At 47.2% G+C, this 19,155-nt stretch overlaps 1 protein-coding gene and 1 long non-coding RNA gene across 7 annotated transcripts in view; one reads left to right on the top strand and one right to left on the bottom strand.

Annotated features, from left to right (window-relative positions):
* Positions 1-19,155, bottom strand: part of CDH4 (cadherin 4) — a 911,643-nt gene that overhangs the window by 268,205 nt on the left and 624,283 nt on the right. The gene's annotated exons all lie outside the window — the stretch shown is intronic.
* Positions 1-19,155, top strand: part of LOC143836456 (uncharacterized) — a 35,886-nt gene that overhangs the window by 8,690 nt on the left and 8,041 nt on the right. The window contains exon 3 of one of the 2 annotated variants that reach the window (XR_013230618.1): positions 10,129-10,983. The exons of the other annotated variant lie outside the window; for it this stretch is intronic. This is a non-coding gene — a long non-coding RNA (uncharacterized LOC143836456). Of the gene's footprint in view, positions 1-10,128; positions 10,984-19,155 lie in introns of those variants that run through there. 2 annotated transcript variants of the gene reach the window in all.

Raw genomic sequence — 19,155 nt, 5'->3', positions numbered from 1 at the left:
AAAAAAAAAAGAAAGACATATAAATTATAATTAAACAAAGGTAAACAAAACCCATGTAAAGTTATAGATTTGTATACAAGAATACAGCAGGTATAGTGCCAAAAAGGTTCAACCGGTGTAGTACAAAAGAATATTGCCAACTGATCCCTGTCCTCCTTCAAGCGAAACATTTTCAAATCCTTCAAGGGAGCTCTCCTGTCCCCACTCAATGTCCTTTTCTCCAGGCTGAACATTCCCAAGTCCTTCAGCCTTTCCCTGAAGGCATGGTCCCCAGGCCCTGGATTATCTTCATCGCTCTCCTCTGAACTACCTCCCATTGGTCTATGTCCTTTGTGAAGTGAGACCTCCAGAACTTCACACAGGACTCCAGGTGGGGTCTGACCAATGCGGTCTACAGGGGGAAACATTTGAACACAGCAGGACTCTAATTTCCTCCTTACTTGTTTACATGTAACGGTAAAGGTATCCCCTGTGCAAGCACTGAGTCATGTCTAACCCTTGGGGTGACGCCCTCTAGCGTTTTCCTGGCAGACTCAATATGGGGTGGTTTGCCAGTGCCTTCCCCAGTCATTACCGTTTACTCCCCAGCAAGCAAGCTGGGTACTCATTTTACTGACCTCGGAAGGATGGAAGGCTGAGTCAACCTTGAGCCGGCTGCTGGGATCGAACTCACAGCCTCATGGGCAGAGCTTTCAGACTGCATTTCTGCTGCCTTACCACTCTGCCCCACAAGAGGCTCTTGTTTACATGTATAACTGTGTTATTTGTGAAATATTCTTTTATCCCGTATTATTTCTATTTGCAATATTTTGACTGACCTGCTGACAAATGGCTAATAAAATTGATATTCAAAGGGCATTCCCTGGCCCCTGGGAAGGCATTCCTCTCTGAACCAGGTCCTTGACTCTCACCATTCTCTGAAGTCCATTGCTTCTCCACCCAAATGTTTCCCGTTTGGCAGGGACAGGACATTAAAAAAAAGCCCACCTGTTTATGACAACCAGGTGTGAGGAAGCCTTGACAAATGTTAAATCTCACCAGAAGAATCAATTTGTGCATAGTTCTTGGGCACTCCGTCCTATTTTTAGCAGGCTTTGTGCCTGGTCCAAAACAAATAACAGCTTTCAGACTACTTCTTTTGTAGACAAAGAGAAATTAGAGGTTTCATCAAACAAACAATTATCACGGGCCCAAACGGTAATTATGATGTACTATCTATAGCTGAGGGAGTGGGCAGAGGGGAAAGAGGTTAGAAATGACTGCTCATTTGAAGGGTCATTTACTCAAAACTGCAACGACGCATCTCGTCTACCCACAATCCCTAGTAAAGGTAAAGGTATCCCCTGTGCAAGCACCGGGTCATGTCTGACCCTTGGGGTGACGCCCTCCAGCGTTTTCATGGCAGACTCAATACGGGGTGGTTTGCCAGTGCCTTCCCCAGTCATTACCGTTTACCCCCCAGCAAGCAAGCTGGGTACTCATTTTACCGACCTCGGAAGGATGGAAGGCTGAGTCGACCTTGAGCCGGCTGCTGGGATCGAACTCCCAGCCTCATGGGCAAAGCTTTCAGACGGCTGCCTTACCACTCTGCGCCACAAGAGGCTCTTACAATCCCTAGTGCTAAGGTGCAAATTCTGCAGGTCAGTGACCGGCATTGCCCGATGCCCGGTGGAAAGGTCTCCAAGCAGAGTGTAACAGAGATGCCCACTTCCTGTTGCTTTCCATCAATGTCTGGAGGATTATGGTGGAAGAAACAAAATGCCACTGGACACACGAAAGAAGCCATGAAATTCTTTCACTCCTCACCAAGGGTGGCACGATGCTTTAATTTTGTCACTTTTTTTTTTGTGATTCATAGGGTTGTGGCTACTGGTGGCAGTGTTTTGGGTAGGGATATGGGGGACGGGGATCATGACAACAGCTCTAGCTCCATGACACAGGTGTTAAGTCTTTCCCCCTGCTGCCTTCAACTTTTCCTAGCATGACTGTCTTTTCCAGTGACTCTTGTCTTTTGATAACCCTAACCCTAAGGAGGTGATGAGCTCCCCCTCACTGGCAGTCTTCAAGCAAAGGTTGGATACACACTTTTCTTGGATGCTTTAGGATGGTTTGGGCTGATCCTGCGTAGAGCAGGGGGCTGGACTAGATGGCCTGTATGGTCCCTTCCAACTCTATGATTCTATGATTCTATGTGACTAAAGAATGATAGTCATTCTTTAGGATGAGAGCCAGTTTGGTGTAGTGGTTAGGAGTGCGGACTTCTAATCTGGCATGCCGGGTTCGATTCTGCACTCCCCCACATGCAGCCAGCTGGGTGACCTTGGGCTCGCCACAGCACTGATAAAACTGTTCTGACCGAGCAGTGATATCAGGGCTCTCTCAGCCTCACCCACCCCACAGGGTGTCTGTTGTGGGGAGAGGAATGGGAAGGCGACTGTAAGCCGCTTTGAGCCTCCTTCGGGTAGGGAAAAGCGGCATATAAGAACCAACTCTTCTTCTTCTCTTCTAGTCCCTGTCCAGTCACTTTAGCTTCTAGAAAGAGTTCAGGCTTAATTTGGTCTAAACACCACTGATTTGGGATTTTTTTGGCAGTCCATGGTACCCATAAAACTCTCCTTCAATACCACATTTCAAATTGAATCCACTTTCTTCCAGTTGGCTTCCTTCATTGTCCAGTAATGGGGAATACTGTGGCATGAATTAGCTTGATCTTGGTCAACAGTCACATAGGTACCTCTATAGCAAAAAAATGTGACGTAGGGTAGCTCTAGGAATCACCAGAAACTCTATGGTACAACCACAGAGTTTCTTGTGATTCCTAGAGCTACCTAATGTCACTTTTTTTTTTAAATGGCAATGATATAGCACCATACTGTCGGCTTTTCTTTTTTAAGGGGGCAGGATATTCCTCACTCCTACTAGTGAGGGCCCCTAATGGTGTACATCCTTTAACCCAAGTGGTGTACTTTATAGGGATGTATCCTTTTTAGATGTTCAGCTGGAGCCTGGCAGTCCTAGGTAGTGCAAAGTGGGGTATAAAACACAATGCTCCTTACCTTCTAGATCCCCAGACACTGCACTCCCTTGGCCCCCTTTCCAGCTTCCCTTGAAAAATGCACAATTTTCTCCCAAATGCTATGAGCACCCAATCAAAATTAATCCAACCAGCGTTCCTCCATTTTTCCAGGAGGAGATGATTTCTAGGGGAAATCATCCAAACAGGCCGAATTTCCCTTGCTATGGCTTAATATGAGAGAGCCAGTTTGGTGTAGTGGTTAGGAGTGCGGACTTGTAATCTGGCATGCCAGGTTCGATTCTGCACTCCCCCACATGCAACCAGCTGGGTGACCTTGGGCTCACCACGGCACTGATAAAACTGTTCTGACTGGGCAGTGATATCAGTGCTCTCTCAGCCTCACCCACCCCACAGGGTGTCTGTTGTGGGGAGAGGAATGGGAAGGCGACTGTAAGCCGCTTTGAGCCTCCTTCGGGTAGGGAAAAGCGGCATATAAGAACCAACTCTTCTTCTTCTTCTTCTAATAGCCCATTCGTCATTTTCAGACCTCCCTTATCAATCTTGGGGCTCTAACCAGCCCAACAGGATAGGCAATCTATCCAATTTTCATGACAGACAATCAATAAGGTATTGATAAGGCACTGATTCCCCCTGCTCCAAAAAGGAATCAATAGCATGTAACTATTTGCGGTTGGCAAAGCTACCTTTTAAGAGGATGCAGGAGACTCTACACTTGTTCAGGAATTTAGCACAGGAAAGGAGGCAAGTTGAAATGTGTTCTGAGAAGGGTGACTAGGATGGTTGAGGGGTTGGCATTCTTTCCTTGAGAGAGTTGGGTAGGTGTAGTTCAGAGAAGAGGAGGGCAAGGGGTGAGAAGATGTAAAAAGTAGACTTGTTGAAGAGGGAACCAACTTCTTCACTGCAGCTTTAGAAACAAGGATAGAATCTGCACTCACATTTTTTTCCACTGTAAATTTTGCCTCATCTTGGTCGATTTGAACCCCTATCTACAGCCGTCCTTTCCCCCGATTTTAAACACATTGCCCTTCTGCATTTGCATTGTCTCAATTTTCAGTCTCCTTCCTGCTTGATTGTGTGTTTGGGTGTGGGGGGGTCGGGTGAAGCTCCAGACAGCATTGAAGGAGCACAAGGCTGGAGAGTGCTTTATTTCCTGCCTTTTGAGTCCTGAGCCAGAGCAAGCTAGGGGTGGGACAAGTGAAGCACGAGGTGGCTTGTTTATCTTTCTTTTCCTGCAGGAGTGGTGTGGGGAGAGGGAGGGGAGGAGAGGAGAGGCAGCAGCCCCACAGAGAATGATGAGGAGAAAGTAAATCCAAGAGGCAAATCTCTGCTCATAGAAGTGTGGGTTTATGGAGTGCAGTCACTTTAAAACACATCCTAAAATGAGGGCAAATATAAGCCTTGCGAGGGAATGGCAACCGGCTTATGGGAACCAGGCAGTCTTTGAACTGCCACCCTGACCAATCAGCAACAGACTACTTCGCTACATCAGCATTGGAAGTGCCGGGGAGGAAATTAATCCAGAAAAATGCAGAACATCTACACTTAATACTTGGGCTCTCAGAGCGGTTTCCTCAAACGTAGCGAGTTATATCTGCTCCTGGATATTGCAGGGGAAAGTTAGTGTCAACGCTGATCAATTATAGACAATGCAGAGGGAAAATTTAAAGAACAAAATAATCAAATAATTTAATTCGGGGTCACCAGGAATAAAAAGCCCAGTGCAGATTCACCCAAGGACTAGGAGCAATGTGTTCTAAATATGGGAAAGGAGGTTCCACTTAAACATTAGAAAGCATTTTCTGACAGTGAAGGCTGTCCGATGATGGCATATGATGCCCCAGAGTGTTGTCGAGTCTTCTTCATTGGAAGTTTTTAGGAGGGGATTGTCTGAGCACCTGTCAGGAGCCTGTGTGTGTGTGTGTGTGTTGTGTGCAGCCTGTAGCTTAAAGATGCCATTTTAAAGTAGAATTGCAGATAAACTTATTTCCCACTGCCATGTGCTATAATTTTTGCACCGTATAGAGACAGGGGTTATGCAAAGTGTTGAAGTACAACGGAGAGTCAAACAGTCGGGCAAGGAGAAACAGCTGAAATGGCACTAAAAGGATCCTGAAGCACCCGCCTCCCACTAAATATATTAATGCATGACACAGATGGGTTGAAAATAGCTCGGTGCGTGCAAATGGGGTATAATCCCATCGCGAAAATTGCTCCCTCTCCAGCTGTTTCTTCCCTCTTCAATAGAATCTTTACGGGGAGGGAGAAGGAGAGAGAAAAAAAAAGAATATTTAAATGCTACCTTATCAAATCCTTTATCACTCAATTGTAAATGCCATTCACTTGCTGAAGCATTTCCTAAAAAGGTGGTAATTACAAGGTGCTTCAATATTGCACATGCATTTAAGGAAGATATGTCTTCAGAGAGAGTGAGTGAGAGAGAGAGAGAGAGAAATTATAAACGAGATTTGATGGTGTAATCCTAATGGATTTTTTACCCTCCACTGACCCCACCCCCCGGCCCCGGCCAATTAAATATTGCCTCTTTTCCCCCGCTTTTCTTTTAGTTTCTTGGTATTCAAAAATGGGACCAACTGAGAGGGGGTGGGATCAAGACCACACTTTATGTTGCTCCTTTCGAAACACCGTTGAGATCAAAGCCCGAACCAATCAGAGAAATGCCAGTTGCCTCAGAGTCGGGGAAGGCGCAAATCCCTTTTTAATTCAGTCTTTCCAAGCCGGGGATGAGAGCTTGGAAGACCAGCGTGTTTTCAGTGCCTTCGACGGCTCACACTCCCTGACATGGGCACTGCCAATATTTTCGGACCTTTTAAACCCAATTACAAGGCAGCATCCCATTTCCAGTTGCTTCTTGCCCTTCTGTCTACATTTAGCAGGAATCTCAAAGTGGCTTACATCCACCTTCCCTTTCCTGTCCCCACAACAGACACCCTGTGAGGTGGGTGAGGCTGAGAGAGCCCTGATATTACTGAAGAAAAAAAAGAGTTATCATAGAATCATAGAGTTAGAAGGGACCTCATGGGTCATCTAGTCTAACCCCCTGCATTATTCAGGACACTCACATCCCAATCGCTCATCTACTGTAACCTGCAACCCCCTTGAACCTTCACACAATCAGCCTCTCCTCTGTTTAAAAATTTCCAAAGATGGAGAACCCACCATCTCCCGAGGAAGCCTGTTCCACTGAGAAACCGCTCTGTCAGGAACTTATTCCGGATGTTTAGATGGAATTTCTTTTGAATTAATTTCATCCCATTCATTTTGGTCTGTCCCTCTGGGGCAAGAGAGAACAATTCTGCTCCATCCTCCATATGGCAGCCTTTTAAATACTTGAAGATGGTTATGAGATCCCATCTCAGTCGTCTTCTCTCTAGGCTAAACAGACAAAGCTCCCCCAACCTTTCTTCAGATATCTTGGTCTCCAAACCCCTCACCATCTTTGTTGCCCTCCTCTGGACACGTTCCAGTTTGTCAACATCCCTCTTCAGTTTGATACATCCCTCTTCAACTGGGATGCCCAAAACTGAACACAGTACTCCAAGAGAGACCGAACCAGAGCAGAGTAAAGCAGTATCATCACCTCCTGTGATCTGGACACGATACTCAGTTTGATACAGCTCCAAATCCCATTTGCCTTTTTAGCCACCGAGTCACACTGCTGACTCATGTTCAGTGTATGGTCTACTAAGACTCCTAGATTCTTTTTGCACAAGCTACTGCCAAGACAAGTCTCCCCCATCTTATATTGGTGTATTTGGTTTTTCCTACCTAACTGCAGAACTTTACATTTGTCCCTATTGAACTTCATTTTATTCAGCTTAGCCCACTTCTCGAGCCTATCAAGATCATCCTGTATTCTGTTGGTGCCTTCAGTTGTGTTTGCTACCCCTCCTAGTTTAGCATCATCTGCAAATTTAATAAGTATCCCCTCTAATCCCTCATCCAAATCATTTATAAATATGTTGAACAACACAGGCCCCAGGACAGATCCTTGGGGTACTCCACTTGTCACTCTTTTCCAAGAAGATGCTGAACCATTAACAAGTACCCTCTAGGTATGATTTGTCAACCAGTTATTGATCTCCCTGAGTTGGTTCTTATATGCCACTTTTCTCTACCCAAAAAAGTCTCAAAGCAGCTTCCATTCGCCTTCCCTTTCCTCTCCCCACAACAGACACCCTGTGAGGGAGTTGAGGCTGAGAGAGCCCTGATATTGAGTTGGAAGAGTTGGTTCTTATATGCCATATTATTAAATGGCACAGAAACAATTCCAGTAAAGGTTCTAAATCCTCTAAAATTATCAGCCGTTTGTGAAGACATCTCTATTTGAAACCGAGGTATACCGGATCTCGTTCTGGCATTGTGTGAAATTGAACAGACTGAATAAATCTAAGCCATGAGCAGCCAGCTTGGAGTTTGTACCATTCATATGCACAAGGACACGTTAACTATCCAACCACACACGTTGTTGGAAGGTAAACAGCGGCCCTCCAGTAATTGAAGTGCAGAGTTGTGGCCCTCCCCAGGTCTCTGATTGTCCCCATCATTCATACGAAGTTGCCGTACCCTTAATTGTCTACTCAGGCTGGCTGTTGTTCTCCAGGATTTCAGGTGGTGGTCTTTCTCCTCACTCATTACCTGATTTTCCTAACTCGAGATGCCGAGGATTGGACTGGACACCTGTCGCATGCCAAATAGAGGTTCTCCCACTGAGCCATGACCCCTCACTGCTCTGCTTTCAAGGCGAGGCTCTCATTTGCACCGTGGCTAAGAGTCAGACACAAATGTCAAAAGGACCATGGGATCGAGAAAGGATAATTGGTCAAACTCAAGCCCAAAGACTCATCAGCTTCTGCCTTCTTTGCCTTTGTACCGGAGCTGCTCTGGAAAGAGCCAAAGGGCTGGTTCAGATCGGCACCAAACCTTGCGCAGACCTCTGTTACAGCAGTTAGGAAAAGCGAGCCGATCATTAAGCACCAGTTTGAGAAATCACATCACTGAAGGAAGGATCATCCAAAGCAAAAGGCTACGCAGATGGAGGATGCAGAGCCAGGTTCCCTCTTAATGGTCATGACCGCCAAGTGTCTTCAGATGTTTAAAAAGGTTTTTTTAATTCACATTCTACATTGTGGCGCAGAGTGGTAAGGCAGCCGTCTGAAAGCTTTGCCCATGAGGCTGGGAGTTCGATCCCAGCAGCCAGCTCAAGGTTGACTCAGCCTTCCATCCTTCCGAGGTCGGTAAAATGAGTACCCAGCTTGATGGGGGGTAAACGGTCATGACTGGGGAAGGCACTGGCAAACCACCCCGTATTGAGTCGGCCATGAAAACGCTGGAGGGCGTCACCCCAAGGGTCAGACATGACTCGGTGCTTGCACAGGGGATACCTTTACCTTTACCTTTACTTTCTTCTCAAATATATATGCAGGGGAAGAAGACAAAAGGTGTATGCGTGTTCAGTCCCCTCCCCTCCAGTATTTTATGTTTGGGTATACTGAACGCACAAATATCAGTATTTCCCAATATTCCCAAATTCCAATATCAATATGATATTCAGGTTTGGTTAAATAATCCGAAATGTCATTTCTTCCCCCCAGCTTCGTTGTAGCCTACAGCAGGGGTGGCCAAACTGTGGCTTTCCAGATATCCATGGACTACAATTGGGGTATTTTCCCAGCTTGAGTTAGTCAAGTGCACACCTCTAATATGAAGACAAAGAAGAAGACGAAGACAAAGAAGAATTGGTTTTTATACCCTACTTTTCACTACCATACGGAGTCTCAAAGCGGCTAACAATTGCCTTCCCCTTCTTCTCCCCACAACAGACACCCTGTGGGGAGGTGGGTGAGGCTGAGAGAGTTCTGACAGAACTGTTCTGTGAGAACAGAACTATCAGGGTTCTGACTAGCCCAAGGTCACCCAGCTGGCTGCATGTGGAGGAGCGGGGAATTGAACCCGGCTCGACATGCCGCCACTCTTAACCACGACACCACACTGGATTTTTAAAACCAGATCCTGGAAATCAGATGCTGTTGAGTTGACGGCATGTCTGATTATCTATGACAGGGGTAGTCAAACTGCGGCCCTCCAGATGTCCATGGACTACAATTCCCAGAAGCCCCTGCCAGCATTCGCTGGCAAGGGCTTCTGGGAATTGTAGTCCATGGACATCTGGAGGGCCACAGTTTGACTACCCCTGATCTATGATATTAAGATGCTAAATAGAAGAGATTTTATATTTTTTAAAGAAACCCTTTCCTGTTCATTTTGAAAAACAGTTCTAGGGCGATGGTACTCACTGAGAAGGTGTGGAATTTTTGATAGCAGTAAAAGGCCTTTGAAAGAGGCCCCCGTGTACTTAATAAATATTGGTTTATACAGAGCGCTTCCTCGACTCTGCAGTGGTCCGAGCACCCAAGAGCTTTGGAATTTTCCGGAAGACGGCAATTAAAGCAAAGGAAGGCTTCAGACATACGAAGCTGCAAGCTGACCCACTGCGATACCTCCTGAATTTCATAAAAGATGATATTCAAACACAAGCAAGAGACAGAAATCGGGGAGTTGCTGCAAGAACAGCTTTCGGAAGGGAAAAGCTCTACCGATCATTAAAGGAAGGTTATGGAAGATACGGGACATGGTGAAAATATAATGGGCAAAGCATCTTGGGGCACCTTCTCAGCTAGCTAATGTATTGTAGCACCAACCGTGGTCGGAGATTGTTAGAAAGTAACAGGGTGGTACCACGTCCTGTTGAATCGCAGTAAATTTATGGTTTAGGGTAACCTTCCTCAACTTTTTCAGAATCACAGAATCATAGAGTTGGAAGGGGCCACACAGGCCATCTAGTCCAACCCCCTGCTCAACGCAGGATCAGCCCTAAGCATCCTAAAGCATCCAAGAAAAGTGTGTATCCAACCTTTGCTTGAAGACTGCCAGTGAGGGGGAGCTCACCACCTCCTTAGGCAGCCTATTCCACTGCTGAACTACTCTGACTGTGTTTTTCTTTTTCCTGATATCTAGCCTATATCGTTGTACTTGTAGCTTAAACCCATTAATGCGCATCCTTTCCTCTGCAGGCAATGGAAAAAGCATCCTGCCCTACTCCACGTGACAACCTTTCAAATACTTTTTGAACATTGAAAAACCCCTGAAACATTCTTCAGGCTCTGAGAACCCCCAGAAGTGGTGCAATCATGCAGAATATAGTTGGGAAGCAGAGCTGTGGACAAGCCCCCCAGACCTCCCCCCCCCACGTTCCCACCCACTCCAGACCCATCAATGGGGGGGGGGAGTCAACATGATCATATATGCTCATATATGCTCATATCACCTGATAAAAGTTTAATACATTTTTAAAATATATAAATTATTAATTAACTTGCATCCAGGAAACCCATCCTGGACGGTTTCTAAGTAACGGATATTCAGAGGCTATTTGACATTGGTTGTTTCTGTGTTGTGATCCTGGACTACCATGGTGGTCTCCCATCCCTAAAACAGCTGTTTTTCCCCCCAGGGGGGACTGTTATCTGGAAATCATAATCCCAGGAGATCTCCAGGTCCTGAATGGAGAATGGCAACTCTATGTCCTGCAAAAGAGGCAGGAAAGAAAGGATAGATCCAGCACTCAGATTTACCTGTTCCTACTCCTGTTCTCACCTGTTTTCACCTCCTGTCTTTGCAGGTGTGGGTCCCTTGGGAGTACTGAAGGTTTAAGTCTGCCACCCCTCGTTCCTTAAACCAGGGGTAAGCAACCTGTGGTCCTCCAGATGCTCATGGACTACAATTCCCATGAGCCCCTGCCAGAAAATGCTGGCAGGGTCTCATGGGAATTGTCATCCATGAACATCTGGAGGACCACAGGTTGACTATCCCTGCCTTAAACCACCACCACAGCTGAACGTCATCTTGTTCCAATAAACCAAGTTGTTATCCAGGAATTCCTCTCCCCAGACAACATCCAATTTTTTTTCAGAAATAAATTTTTATTGCAAGTGTTTTAAAAATTATTTGGATTTTTTTCCCCTTTATCACATCAAGGATTCCAGCCTGATTTGCCCACAGAAACTACACGGGGAGAAACGGAAGAGAGGATTAAAAAAACCCCAAAAAACCTTGAAGAAATGAAAATAAAACACTAGACCCCTATTATGATCGAAAATTTCCTCTTAATGTGCCCATGAAGTCCAAATGAGTCTCCGAATGGAGACTTTTCCCCCTTCGCTACAGGGCAAAGTGATTACAAATGGCTCTTTGAGTGAGGGTTTCGTGGCATTTCACACAGCTGCCTTGGCGGAGCTTGAAACAAATCCAAGGAAACAGATTGTTATCTTTTAAGGTTAGGAAGCAGCCCTCGGTTGTCTGAAGCACAGATTTCCCAGTAGCTTATCATGACCTGATATTTCAGCTTATAAAATCTCCTTCGCTAATGTTCACGGCACCTCCCGTCCCCCAATCTCTCTTCCTTTGGGTTTTGTTTGTTTTAAAATCTGTTTCGTTGTATTTCCTGCTCCCATCAACACATCTTTCTTTCTCTGTCACCCTGAGGGGAAAAAAAAGAGCAAAACCCCAAAACGGGTAATTTAATCATAGGGTTTGGAGGTCAGTGAATTAACAAAGCCTATACAATTCTATACAGTGCGGGAGAAGACTCTTGCTAGTCCCTTGGACTGCAAGGCAAACAAACCAGATCAGCCCTGACTGCTCCTTAGAAGGCCAGATCCTGAAGATGAAACTCAAATACTTTGGCCACCTCATGAGAAGGAAGGACTCCCTGGAGAAGAGCCTAATGCTGGGAGCGATCGAGGGCAAAAGAAGAAGGGGACGACAGAGAATGAGGTGGCTGGATGGAGTCACTGAAACAGTCGGTGCAAACTTAAATGGACTCCGGGGAATGGTAGAGGACAGGAAGGCCTGGAGGATCATTGTCCATGGGGTCGCGATGGGTCGGACACGACTTCGCACAAAAAAGAACAACAACAATACAATTCTGCATCTGAGTACCCAGATTGCAGGGGGGGTAAAACGGTAATGACTGGGGAAGGCACTAGCAAACCACCCCGTATTGAGTCTGCCATGAAAACGCTAGAGGGCGTCACCCCAAGGGTCAGACATGACCCAGTGCTTGCACAGGGGATACCTTTACCTTTACCTTATACACTTCTGCATCTTGATAAATTTTTAAAATACATATATATTCCTTGCTTCTACATGATTAGGGTTGCCAGATGTTCTCTTTTTAGAGGACAAATTCTCTTCTCTTTTTTTGGTGTCTATCTTATTTAGGGCTTGCCAGATTAGAAATCAGTGCTCCTAACCACTACACCACACTGGCTCTTGATACTTTCGGATCTATTGGTAATTCCCGAATATATCCAGGATTTTCTGAGAATTTCTCCCTTCCTGGTTTTCTCAAAGAACAAACAAACAGATACAAACAGATACATTTGGGATGCCGAAATATATCCGAAAAATACTGATAAAGGTGCTTTGTGGGTGCATCTTCAGCCCAGATCCAAAATGCATACCCCTAGTTGCAAAGCTAGGAACATTTCAGATTAGTAGCAATGATCACAGTTTAAGTAGTTGGGGAAATTTAAAATGAGATTATTCAGAGTGATCACTTGTTTGAAGTACTAGTCAGTTGGGAAATATGCCCTCTTTACTGCTTAGTGTTGCTAAGAGAAATTCTCGTAATTCCTCTATATTTGGAGTCGATTTCTAATGCATTTTCTTTTGGTTCGACAGAAATTTGGAGAAAGGAGGGGCAGGAAGGAAAGTACTGCAGAATCCCTGGATTTTGTTCTCTGGGTATTCAGCACCAAGCAGTCTTCCTTCTGGCCTTCCTGCTCCAGAGCCACCCCTGTGATGTGCCACATAAAAAAATGCCAAGGGCTGAAGGTGTATTGATTTCTCTTCAAAGAGAAATCAGACAGAAAGTCATTTTAAAAATGAAAAAAATAGGAAGAGTCTGTGGCCATTTCTTTTAAAAACTGATATTTTGAGGGGAAAAACACCCTTCCTTTGACATTAGCATACAGCACGACCATGGGAGCACGTGAGAGAGAAGGATGCCTCTTTTAAAAGCATCTCAGAAGTTCTCTGATCAAAAGGACCTTTTTCAATTCATAACATCTTTTTATTTGTTTATCCAAATTAATCCAAAGAAGAGCCAGCTCGGTAGTTAAGACTGACGGCTTCTAATCTAGCGAGCCGGGTTTGATTCCCTGGTCCTCCATGTGCAGCCAGCTGGGTGGCATTGGGGCAGTCACAGTCCTGATAGTGCTGTTCTCAAAGAGCAGTTCTGTCAGAGCTCTTTCAGCCCCACTTACCACACAGGGGAGAGGAAGGGAAGGTGATAAGAAGCTGCTTCTGAGGCTCCTTCTGGTAGTGAAAGGCAGTGTATAAACACCAACTCTTCTTCTTCTTCATCAACTAAACATTAATTTCCTGAACTGGGCCCAAGAGAGATGCAGCACTGAATAGTAGCTGGGATGTCAGATTAGGATCTGGAAAACATCGTTTCAAATCCCTTCTCCGTCAAGGAAGCCCGCTGGCTGGCCGGGGAACAGGCATTGTCTCTCCGCCTAGGCTCCTCAGAGAGTCACTGTGAAAAGGGTATGGAGAAGTCATGGGCCACTGTTTTCCCTTCCTTCATTCTATCTTCAGAGTAGCCCTGTGAGGTAGACTAGGCATGTTCTGAAAGGAGAGAATTTTTCCTCCCCCGCCCTAAATTGTTGGATATTGTAAATCTGCATGCACAAAGATCTGGGAGGGAAAGGGTTAAGAGACTTCTCACACTTGGGGAGAACGGTGGTTGGTTAGATGTTGGGCCCTCTCATTGGTTACATATTGGGCTTCTTCAGCCTTCTGTTTCATCTTCTATAGCAGGAGTAGTCAACCTGTGGTCCTCCAGATGTCCATGGACTACAATTCCCATGAGCCCCTGCCAGCAGTTGCTGGCAGGGGCTCATGGGAATTGTAGTCCACGGACATCTGGAGGACCACAGGTTGACTACCCCTGTTCTATAGGACCTCTCTTTGTCCCTTTCTTACCTGACCTCGTAGCAGTGGCATGTTCACCTTTTAAAAAGTTACCGTATATATTTGCATATAAGCCGACCCACATATAAGCCGAGGCAGAAAGATTTGGAGAGAAAGAGAGACAGAAATAGAGGGGAGAGAAAGGCAGAGAGAAACAGAGAAGGAAACAGGGAGGAAGAATGAGAGGGAGGGAACAAAGGAATTAAATAGAGAGAGAAACAGAGTCATCAAAAGAAGGAAAAGTTTGGAAGAAAGGGAGACACAGAAAGAGAGACAGGGATAGGAAAAGAGGGAAGAAGTGGGACCATCCCCCCTAGCTGCTCATGTAACCGGCAAGAATCCTGGCCGCCACTTTTCAGAGGCCCCCCCAAGCTCCGTGTAGGCTGTGGTGGGGCTGGAGGAGGTGGGCGGAGGCCGCTGGGAGTCCCGCGTCCCTCCCATGGTGACGAAGAGCAGCACAAGTCCTGGGCGGCTTCCACAGCCCCAGTGTGGTGCGTGGAGGTGGGTGGAAAGCTGGAGGTGGTTCATGGAGGCAGTAGGGGGATCCCCTCTGCCTCTTGTGCCGACAAACAGCACCACAACCTCCAGGCGGCCCCTTCAGCCCCAGTGTGTCGTCCAGCTCAGTGCACAAATTTGGCTCTCCAGATGTCTATGGGCTACAATTCCCATGAGCCCTGCTGTTTGGCCACCCCTGGTTCAAGAGAACAAACTCTTGTTCTCCCGAACGGTGCACCCCAGGCCAATTCCAGATTTGGCAGAGGGCCCAGCTCCTAGCACCCTTCCCTGCTCACCACTAGGCCCTCCTGCACCCCTTCCTTCCCCCATTACTTGGTGTTTCCACCCTGCTTGTGTATCCTTCTCTCTTATGCTTATCAGTGCTCTCACTGTCCACACTCGCCGCTTCCTGAATACTTTCCCTCGGTGTCACGCCAGTCCATGCAGCAGGGAGCGTGTCACCCGATAAACACAAATTTTAAAAACCCATTTTCCAGGGCTGTCAAGGAACCCCAGAGTTTCACAAAGCCCTGGTTGAGAAAGCCTGTTCTACTGACTACAGAAAGCCCAGGTGCTTAATAGTCCTCCTCATCCTCCCCTGGAAAATGAGCTGCCTTACAATGGCCCCACCCTCTTTCCGAGAAGAAGAAGAAGAAGAAGAAGAAGAAGAAGAAGAAGAAGAAGAAGAGTTGGTTCTTATATGCTGCTTTTCCCTACCTGAAGGAGGCTCAAAGCGGCTTACAGTCCTTTCCTCTCCCCACAACAGACACCCTGTGAGGTAGGTGAGGCTGAGAGAGCCCTGATATTACTGCTCGGTCAGAACAGTTTTATCAGTGCTGTGGCGAGCCCAATTTCACCCAGCTGGCTGCATGTGGGGGAGTGCAGAATCGAACCCGGCATGCCAGATTAGAAGTCCGCACTCCTAACCACTACACCAAACTGGCTCTCTTGGGAGCTTGCTGTGGCGCCCACGGGCACCCTGTTGCAGATCCCTGCCCTGGATAATATAATCCACGGAGCATGCTAAATCCTGCTCCCTGAAAGCTACCGATTCAGAAAGAGAAGCTTTTGGAGGAGTCCGGATGGAGCGGTCCGAGATGCTTGTTTGCACCTGCACAGTAACAGAGATGGCACGGGAACATACACAAAAGGGTGTCCTTCGTTTAAGCTGATCCACTGCAGCGCTTGATAGGACATGAGAAGTCTGGTTTCTAAAGAAGCTGCTACATATACACCCACCCACACATGCACACACATCCCCACTACTCTTGCAATGAGCTCTATAATGGAATGTGGAGAGATGGTAGAGGCTATTGGAAGGGAAATTACCATATCTGTTCAAGAAGAGATCGAGATTGTATTCAGAGCCCGGCCGATTTAAGGAACGGGGGATTTGTAAGGAAGGAACGGGGCGGATGGTGGCCGACCAGCGCTCAAATTTCACTGGCAACATTTCCCTCTCCCGCGAGTTTCATCAGAAACGTGAACATCCTGAGAAATAGCAAAGGAACGGCTTTGCGCTCTCCCTCCTTCCCTGTCAACAGCACAGTCTCTCTGCTTTCCATACTGATTCTTCTGTTCAGCCTGACCCAAAACAGGGACAGATGAAGGAGCAGGAGACCTTGGCAGTAGCTGTCTGCATAGCTGAGTCGAGTCCAAGCGCGTCTGGGCTGGGAGGTTAAGTAGAGTCGGCCGTGGCTAGTATTTCGAAGGGAGACCACCGAGGGAGACCATCGTCAAGTATTTAAAAGGGTGCCATATGGAGGATGGAGCAGAGTTGTTCTCTCTTGCCCCAGAGGGACGGACCAGAACCAATGGGATGAAATTAATGCAAAAGAAATTCCATCTAAACATCCGGAAGAAGCTCCTGACAGTGAGAGCGGTTTCTCAGGGGAACAGGCTTCCTCGGGAGGTGGCGGGTTCTCCTTCTTTGGAGATGTTTAAACAGAGCCTGGACAGCCATCTGACAGAGAGGCTGATTCTGTGAAGGCTCAAGGGGGTGGCAGGTGACAGGGGATGAGCGAGAGGGCTGTGAGTGTCCTGCATAGTGCAGGGGGTTGGACTAGATGACCCAGGAGGTCCCTTCAAACTATTATTCTAGATTCTATGCTTCTATGAGGAAGAGAGAGGTTGGCATGCAGAGGAAGATAATGGCAAACCACCCCTGCTTATCTCTTGACCTGAAAATCCCATGGTCCTGAGGGAACCACCATCTGGTTGAAACATGATGTTGCAGAGTTATTATTAGCGGTTGATAACTGCCTAGGCCAGGGGTAGTCAAACTGCGGCCCGCCAGATGTCCATGGACTACAATTCCCAGAAGTCCCTGCCGGCAGGGGCTTCTGGGAATTGTAGTCCATGGACATCTGGAGGGCCGCAGTTTGACTACCCCTGGCCTAGAGTTTTAGGGGCACCAGGGGAGGGGGGTTCTGACAGCTAGGGGGCAGGTTTTCCAAACTCCAGGTGGTGGCTGGAGATCCCCCAGAAATCTCTTGGGACCATCTGCCTGGCCTGGACCAGGGACAGGGCTTTTTCGGCCCTGGCCCCAACCTGGTGGAATGAGCTCCCGGAAGAGCTGAGGGCCCTGCAGGAACTAACATGGTTCTGCAGGGCCTGTAAGATGGAGCTTTTCTGTCGGGCATTTGTCTGAGGCCAAGTGGAGGGAAGACCTTAACCCCTGCCCCAATATTCCTAATGCCAACTTCCCCTGGATATGTGGTAGCTGGGGAGGTTGGGTGCATTAGGGGACTACAATTCATCACTGTTCTGTTATCTAATGTTGTAAGCTGACACGCACTGGCTGGCCAGGACCAGCAGCCTAGAAATTGGATAGTAAATCAAATTAAACATTCCGCATACACTGGATAATGCACTTCCACTGTGCTTTTGCAGCTGGATTTCCCTGTGCGGAACTGGAAACTTCTGAGGTGCATTAAAGTACATTATCCAGTGTGTGAGGAATGGGTCTTGGGGACAGAAATCAGAGAAAAGGGACTGCCTTGGAAGATATATTCCAGTGGGTCCCCGTGTGGGTCTGAAGCAGCAGAACAAATGTTAGAATCCACGAGCACCCTTTAAGACCAGCCAAGTTTTATTTAACGGATGAACTTTGATGTGACCCAGGCAATGCAATCTCAAGAGAGTGCAAACAAAACCAAGTGGCTGGTTCCCCCCCCCCCCCCGTTTGTCTCTGGAATCTGTTAACCATCTTCATTGTACTGTGTGTTGGTTTACTCTCACACTTTGGCTATGTGCAAAACTGATGACTTGCACTTCATGATATTGTCTCTGAGGAAGAGTGCATGCACACAAAAGCACATGAAAGCACACCCCTCCATGAAGAAAACCTGGCTGGTCTTCAAGATGCTGCTAGACTCATAGAATCATAGAATCATAGAGTTGGAAGGGGCCATAGAGGCCATCTAGTCCAACCCCCTGCTCTGCGCAGGATCAGCCCAGAGCATCCTAAAGCATCCAAGAAAAGTGTGTATCCAACCTTTGCTTGAAGACTGCCAGTGAGGGGGAGCTCACCACCTCCTTAGGCAGCCTATTCCACTGCTGAACTACTCTGACAGTGAAAAATTTTTTCCTGATATCTAGCCTATATCGTTGTACTTGTAGTTTAAACCCATTACTGCGTGTCCTCTCCTCTGCAGCCAGCAGAAACAGCATCCTGCCCTCCTCCAAGTGACAACCTTTCAAATACTTAAAGAGGGCTATCATGTCCCCTCTTAACCTCCTTGTCAAAATCTGCGCTTCTTTGGAAGATGGCATCATGCCATGCTGAGGTCCCTGACAGTGTTCCGTCTAAGCGGTGTGCATAAAGCAGGTGCTCATTAAGACAGGGAGCCCCATTCAGCATCAATCTGGAGCCGTGCAGGATCTTGGATGGGCCATTTTAAGATGATAGCAGCTCCGCTCAGTGGAGGGGAGAGGAAATGATAGTCTCTGCCCTCCGCAAACCCCACGCTGTTAAGGCGGCATCCCCCAAATCTCTAGGGCTCGCCGGACCCACAGTGGGCAACCCTAGCTAGGGGGCGCCGCTCTCAGGGCCTCCCAAGTTCATCGGGGGAAACAAGTTATCCAAACAGCTGATTTCCAGTAGCAAACCTGGCCAGCACTGTATAGCAGGGGTAGTCAAACTGCGGCCCTCCAGATGTCCATGGACTACAATTCCCAGAAGCCCCTGCCAGCATTCGCTGGCAGGGGCTTCTGGGAATTGTGGTCCATGGACATCTGGAGGGCCGCAGTTTAACTACCCCTGCTGTATAGCCTTAAAAAATAAAACTATGGAAAATTCACCACCCAACTGCCCATTGAACAAATGGTGAATGGAAGCGACTGCGATATCATCGAGACCATAAACATAACCGGTGGCAAGATGAGTAGGCATCAAACCCCCATTAGCACAACCGTTCTTTTATGAAAGGGATAAACAGCATGTTCAATTGGGCTGCAAACGCCAGGGAAAGAAAGGCCGTCGAATCAATGGAGTGCAGGAGAGGTTTCCCCAACCGGGGGCCTGCTTTGGCCTCGGTCTGCCCCTGCCTCTAACCCAGCTGGCT

This window comes from Paroedura picta, chromosome 4 (assembly GCF_049243985.1).
Source record: "Paroedura picta isolate Pp20150507F chromosome 4, Ppicta_v3.0, whole genome shotgun sequence".
NCBI lineage: Eukaryota > Metazoa > Chordata > Lepidosauria > Squamata > Gekkonidae > Paroedura > Paroedura picta.
The sequence above is the reverse complement of the archived record's forward strand: the minus strand, read 5'-3'. Positions and strand labels throughout refer to the sequence as shown.